We start from the raw sequence: 6,201 nt of genomic DNA, 5'->3' as shown, positions 1-6,201 counted from the left end.
AAAAGAGGTATTTATTTGTTATTTATGTAACAAAAGAACTAGCAAAAAAAATCTGTAAAACCAAACATTTCAAGTTATCAACTATTTATTATGAATTATTTATTGTTAATCAATTACTAATAATTAATTATTATCAATATACTAGCTGTTGGGGTGGCACTTCGCGCCACCTCAACACCTAGCTGGTGGGGGAACTTCGCGCCCCCAAGCCCCCCCCCCGCGCGCATAAGTCGTTACGCGCCATATTAGCTATGCGCCATTGTAGTTGTGTCCCTGTGTCCCACCTGGGAATATATATATATATATATATATATATATATATATATATATATATATATATATATATATATATATATATATATATATATATATATATATATATATATATATATATATATATATATGTGTGTGTGTGTGTGTGTGTGTGTTTTTAACTACGTAAACCTGTGTCCCCGTTGTCATTTATATATCCCCCCTTTGCCCCCCGGCATCCCCGTTGTAGTTGTGTCCCTGTGTCCCGGTCGTCATTTATATTCCCTGTGTCCCGGTGTCCCGGTCGTCATTTGTGTCCCAGTCTGTAATTTCTCTCTGAGTGTACTGGTCGTCATTTATATTCCCAGTGTCCAGGTCGTCATTTTTGTCCCGGTGTACCGGTCTGTAATTTTGTCAGTCGACAAACACGACGTGAGTCGACAAACAACTTCATGACGGCATAATGCTCAATCCTTATAATGACGTCAGTCGACAAACATTCATGACGTCAGTCAACACACGAACAACTTATTTTTATAAATATACTAGCTGTTGGGGTGGCGCTTCGCGCCACCCCAACACCTAGTTGGTGGGGGCGCTTCGCCCCCCCCCAAGCCCCCCCGCGCGCGTAAGTCGTTACTCGCCATATTAGTTACGCGCCATTGTAGTTGTGTCCCTATGTCCCACCTGTGAATCGACCATTCCCTGAGTCGCCATCGTCATTTATATATCCCCCTGTGCACCCCGGCGTCCCCTTTGTAGTTATGTAGTTATGCTATTTAGCTTTTTTTCTTTTTTAGTTCTTTTAGTTTTTACCTTTTTTAGTTTTTTTTAGTTTTTTAGATGAAAATTTTTTTTAGTTTTTTTCCTTTTTTTCTTTTTAGTTTTTTATTGGTTTTTACCTTTTTTTTTAGCTTTTTTAGTTTTTTTCGTTTTTTCTTTTTACTTTTTTTTTTAGTTTTTATCTTTTTTATTTTTTTTATTTTTATTCTTAATTTTATTAGTTTTCTTTTTCTCTTCTATTTTTCAGTTTTTTCCTTTTTTTAAGTTTTTTTTTTAGTTTTTAGTTTTTTTAGTTTTTTTTTCCTTTTTTTCTTTTTAGTTTTTTATTGGTTTTTACCTTTTTTTTAGCTTTTTTAGTTTTTTTCGTTTTTTCTTTTTACTTTTTTTTTAGTTTTTATCTTTTTTATTTTTTTTTTTATTTTATTCTTAATTTTATTCATTTATATATCCCCCTGTGCACCCCGGCGTCCCCTTTGTAGCTATGTCCCTGTGTCCCGGTCGTCGTCATTTATACTCCCTGTGTCCCGGTGCTTTGTTGATTGCTAATCGAACATTCCTTTTGTCTCGGTCGCTTTCTCTTTGAGTGTCGTCATTTATTTAGATTGTTTCTCCTTTATTTTTCAGTTTTTTTCCTTTTTTTAGTTTTTTTTCTTTTTTAGTTCTTTTAGTTTTTACCTTTTTTAGTTTTTTTTAGTTTTTTAGATGAAAATTTTTTTTAGTTTTTTTCCTTTTTTTCTTTTTAGTTTTTTATTGGTTTTTACCTTTTTTTTAGCTTTTTTAGTTTTTTTCGTTTTTTCTTTTTACTTTTTTTTTAGTTTTTATCTTTTTTATTTTTTTTTATTTTTATTCTTAATTTTATTAGTTTCCTTTTTCTCTTCTATTTTTCAGTTTTTTCCTTTTTTTTAAGTTTTTTTTTAGTTTTTAGTTTTTTTAGTTTTCTTTTTCCTTTTTTTCTTTTTAGTTTTTTATTGGTTTTTACCTTTTTTTAGCTTTTTTAGTTTTTTTCGTTTTTTCTTTTTACTTTTTTTTTTTAGTTTTTATCTTTTTTATTTTTTTTTATTTTATTCTTAATTTTATTAGTTTTCTTTTTCTCTTCTATTTTTCAGTTTTTTCCTTTTTTTAAGTTTTTTTTTTAGTTTTTAGTTTTTTTAGTTTTTTAGTTTTTTTAGTTTTTTTAGTTTTTTAGTTTTTTATTTTTTTTATTAGTTTTTAGTTTTTTTTGTAGTTTTTGCCTTTTTTTAGTTTTTTCAGTTTTTTTTTTAGTTTTTAGTTTTTTACCTTTTTTGTGGATCGTCACCTGATCCACAGATCCACAGATCCACAGACAACTTATTTTTATATATATAGATAGATTATTAATTCAAAACTAATCTGTGACATTTGTGCTGCAATTTAGGATGACGTAATAACTGCTCAGGCAAATTTAATGTGTTGCAAATAATTAGGTTGACTTTTCTGTTCTTTTATTCTTTGCGCAGCAACACAAGCATGATGTATGCTGCAAACTGCAGAATTCTTAAAAAAAAAGATTGGGTCATTAAATACCTTGAAAGGTAATTGGCGAAATTGAAATGGAAAGAGAAAAAGAGAAAGAAAAGAGAGAAACAAGAGATTGAATTATAAAGATTAAAAAAAAAAGGAAAAGGAAGCAGATATCTCTTCAGTTGTTTTTACATTTTTGTCACGGCAATTTCCTTTCAAATGAACTCTTAAACAGCTCTCTATGATATTCCAGTACCACACTAGCAGGGAAGAAAAAAGAAAAAAGGGAACAGATCATTGCTACCCACGCGAAGGTAATATTCCTCTTTATTCAAGCCAAGGGGCTACAATTATCCCGTATAGAGTGTTCGGCAATAGTAATCCAAAATGGTGTACCTTTCATTTAGACCCTATGTCATTTTTTGAGGGGTTTCAGGCTAGTTTCCAAAATTTTCATAAGCTGGTTTTAAAAATAACATTTTACTGTTAAGACTGACTGAGGTAATAGTTGTCAGTCTTAAATCAACAACTTTTTCATTAGCCAATTATTTTTAAACATGTTTTTTTCTTTTTGTATAACATGGGCCATTGTTCATTCTTTACTAGGCTGCAGAACTACTACTACTACTATTAACACCCCAAAGCAGCACCAAGCCACCTGATGCCGACACAGCTACGTACACTGCTCTTCCACCCCCCTCTACTCAAACCCACCCTTTTTGCACCTTCACAGGAAGTTCCCATTTACCTTCAATCTCTTCCTACGACATCCTCGACCCCAATCGGGGATGACCTGCTTTTCGTTTAGCCCTAGACGGTTGGCTGACAAAGACAACTTTTTGCAATCTGTCATTCTTCTTCCACAGAACATGCCCTAGCCACCTCAACATTTTCTCTCGTTACAGCGTTAGAAAATGGGATTGAACCATACTTTCGGTGTAGCCTACTGCTTGAAATACGGTTATTCAGTTGGGTATCCAAAATGATCCGTAAATAGTTTCTCTAAAAAACATCCACATAATCTTCTTCCGATTTTTGGAGCACCCAGGCTTCAGAATCGTACTTAACCATTGTCATCACTTTAGCTTCCAATAATCTAATTCTAGTTCGCAGACTTAACTTCCTATTCTTCCAAACATTTTCAACGTTTGGGAAAAATACACTGGGCTATTCTACTTTAAAGATCTTCACTACATCCACCGCCTTTACTAATAGTACTACCTAGGTAAGTGAAGATGTCCACTTAATCGATCTTCTCGTTACGATCTCTCTCGTAGGAAATTTTTTTCCCCGATGAAAAAGTCCTCCAAGGAAAGATCCTCCCACGTAACCCTCTCCCCTGACCTCCCACCAGAAAAAATCCCGCCTATACTTCCCAATCACCAATAATATATGTAAACAATGGGCAAACTTCATAACTTGTAGACTTTCCCTCTGGGACTCTGGGGATTAAGTTATCCCCCGACTACCTTGAACAGAATGGCTCAATCAAAATTTTGATCCAGTAACTTTGGGAAAGAATGAGCGCGGGAGGGTGCTTATTTGCCATTCATTTTTTGACCCCTTAAAAAGGGAACTAGAACTTTTAATTTACGTTTGATTGAGCCCCCCGTGACATTCTAGGACTACTGGGTCGATACGTTCACCCATGAGGAAAAAAAGCAAATAAACACGCATCTGTGATCTTTCTCCTGGCATACAATACAAAATTCTTAAAACTTCTACAGATTCTATGACTTTTAGGGGGTGTTTCCCCCTTTTTTCGAAAATAAGGAAAATTTTCAAAGGCTCGTAACTTTTGACTAGTGAGACTAAACTTGATGAAATTTCTATATTTAAAATAAGCATAAAGTCCGATTCTTTCCATTGGTATCAAAATTCCATTTTTTAGAGAATCGGTTATTTTTGAGCCGGGTCGCTCCTTACTTATATTTGTTATCCCGAACTGTTTGATTAAACATAAAGCATTTTCAGCAATATTCCTAGCTGTGTTTTTAAATTTCTTTTCACAAACTATTTTCCTAAAACCATTTCATCCGTCTTTTATATTGTAAAATTGTGAATTCTCTGGTCTAGTATGCAACTGTTCCTAGAAAGTTTTTTTCAAGTTGTCATCCTGGAGTGTACTAACGTCATAGCCTCCCGACAGGTAGTTATCCTTCCTAAATTCCAGCTTTAATTCAAACCTAGACAGTACTAGATGATGGTCTTCACTTTTAACATCCTATATAGGATGTTTAGCGCTCCTATATACCCCAGTATCATACATTGATCCTGCCAGTATTTGGTTTAGAGTGACCTAATGAACAAGGCTAGCTGTCTTACCACCATATGAATAGCATGTTAGTTACGAGCAATTATATGGTCACATACCGTATTGATTATAACTATATTCATATACCTAAAAAATTGCAACAGCCTGTAACCATTACTGTTTTCTTTTCCTTCTCCAAATTTACGATTACTGTTTTCTTTTCCTTCTCCAAATTCTCCAATACCATCTATTCCTATTTCTACTAGCCTGGGCGTTAAAATCAAACAGTTCGTGGTAACAAACTGTAGTAAGGAGCGACCCGGCTCAACAGTGAACGAAACTCTAAAAAACGCAATTTTGATACTAAAAGATACATCAAAAGGATTGGATTTTCATGCTTATTTTAAATATATAAGTTTCATCAAATTTAGTCTTTGTCATCGATAGTTACGAGCCTGAGAAAATTTGCCTTATTTTGGAAAATAGGGGGAAATCCCCTTTAAACGTCATAGAATCTTAACAAAAATCACACCATCAAATTCAACGTATCAGAAAACCCTATTGCAAAAATTTCAAGCTCCTATCTACAAAAATATCGAATTTCATATTTTTTGCCAGAAGACAGATCACGGGTGCGATATTATTTGTTTTTTTTTTCCACTGGTCATCGTATCGACCAAGTGGCCCTAGAATGTCACGAGAGGGCTTATTCTAACGAAAATGAAAAGTTCGAGTGCCCTTTTTAAGTGACCAAAAAAATTGGAGGGCACCTAGGCCCCCTCCCACGCTCATTTTTCCCCAAAGTCAACAGATCGAAATGTTGAGATAGCTATTTTGTTCATCATAGTCGAAAACCATAATAACTGTGTCTTTGGGGATGACTTATTCCCCCACAGTCCCCGGGGGAGGGGCGGCAAGTTACGAACTTTGACCAGTGTTTGCATACAGTAATGGTTATTGGGAAGTGTATAGACGTTTTCAGGGGGATTTTTTTTGTTTAGGGGAGGGTTGAGGGGAGGGGGCTATGTGGGAGGATCTTTCCTTGGATAAATATGTCATGGGGGAAGAGAAATTCAATGAAAAGGGGGCAGGATTTTATAGCATTACTATAAAAAAAAAACAATGAAAAAATAAACATGAACAAGTTTTTTCAATTGAAAGTAAGGAGTAACATTAAAACTTAAAAAGAACAAAGATTATTACGCATATGAGGGGTTCTTCTCCTCCTAAATACCTCGTTCTTTATGCTAAAGTATTTTTAGTAATTTCAAGTATTTATCCTAGGGCCTTTCTGATTCAGGGGTCATTCTTAAAGAATTGGGACCAAACTTAAGCTTTAGCATAAAGAGCAAGGTATTAACGAGGGGACAAACCCCCTGATATACATAATAAAAATATAAGAATATAGAAGTTTGTTACGTAAGTTAATT

The 6,201-nt window shown here is 34.1% G+C and overlaps 1 protein-coding gene across 1 annotated transcript in view; it reads right to left on the bottom strand.

Moving 5' to 3' along the window:
- Positions 1 to 6,201, bottom strand: part of LOC136035612 (myosin heavy chain 95F-like) — a gene marked incomplete in the record, with an annotated part of 147,072 nt that overhangs the window by 22,371 nt on the left and 118,500 nt on the right.

Source organism: Artemia franciscana, chromosome 2 (assembly GCF_032884065.1).
Source record: "Artemia franciscana chromosome 2, ASM3288406v1, whole genome shotgun sequence".
Taxonomy (NCBI): domain Eukaryota; kingdom Metazoa; phylum Arthropoda; class Branchiopoda; order Anostraca; family Artemiidae; genus Artemia; species Artemia franciscana.
Note: the sequence above shows the minus strand (reverse complement) of the source record. Positions and strands in the feature narration are given on the sequence as shown.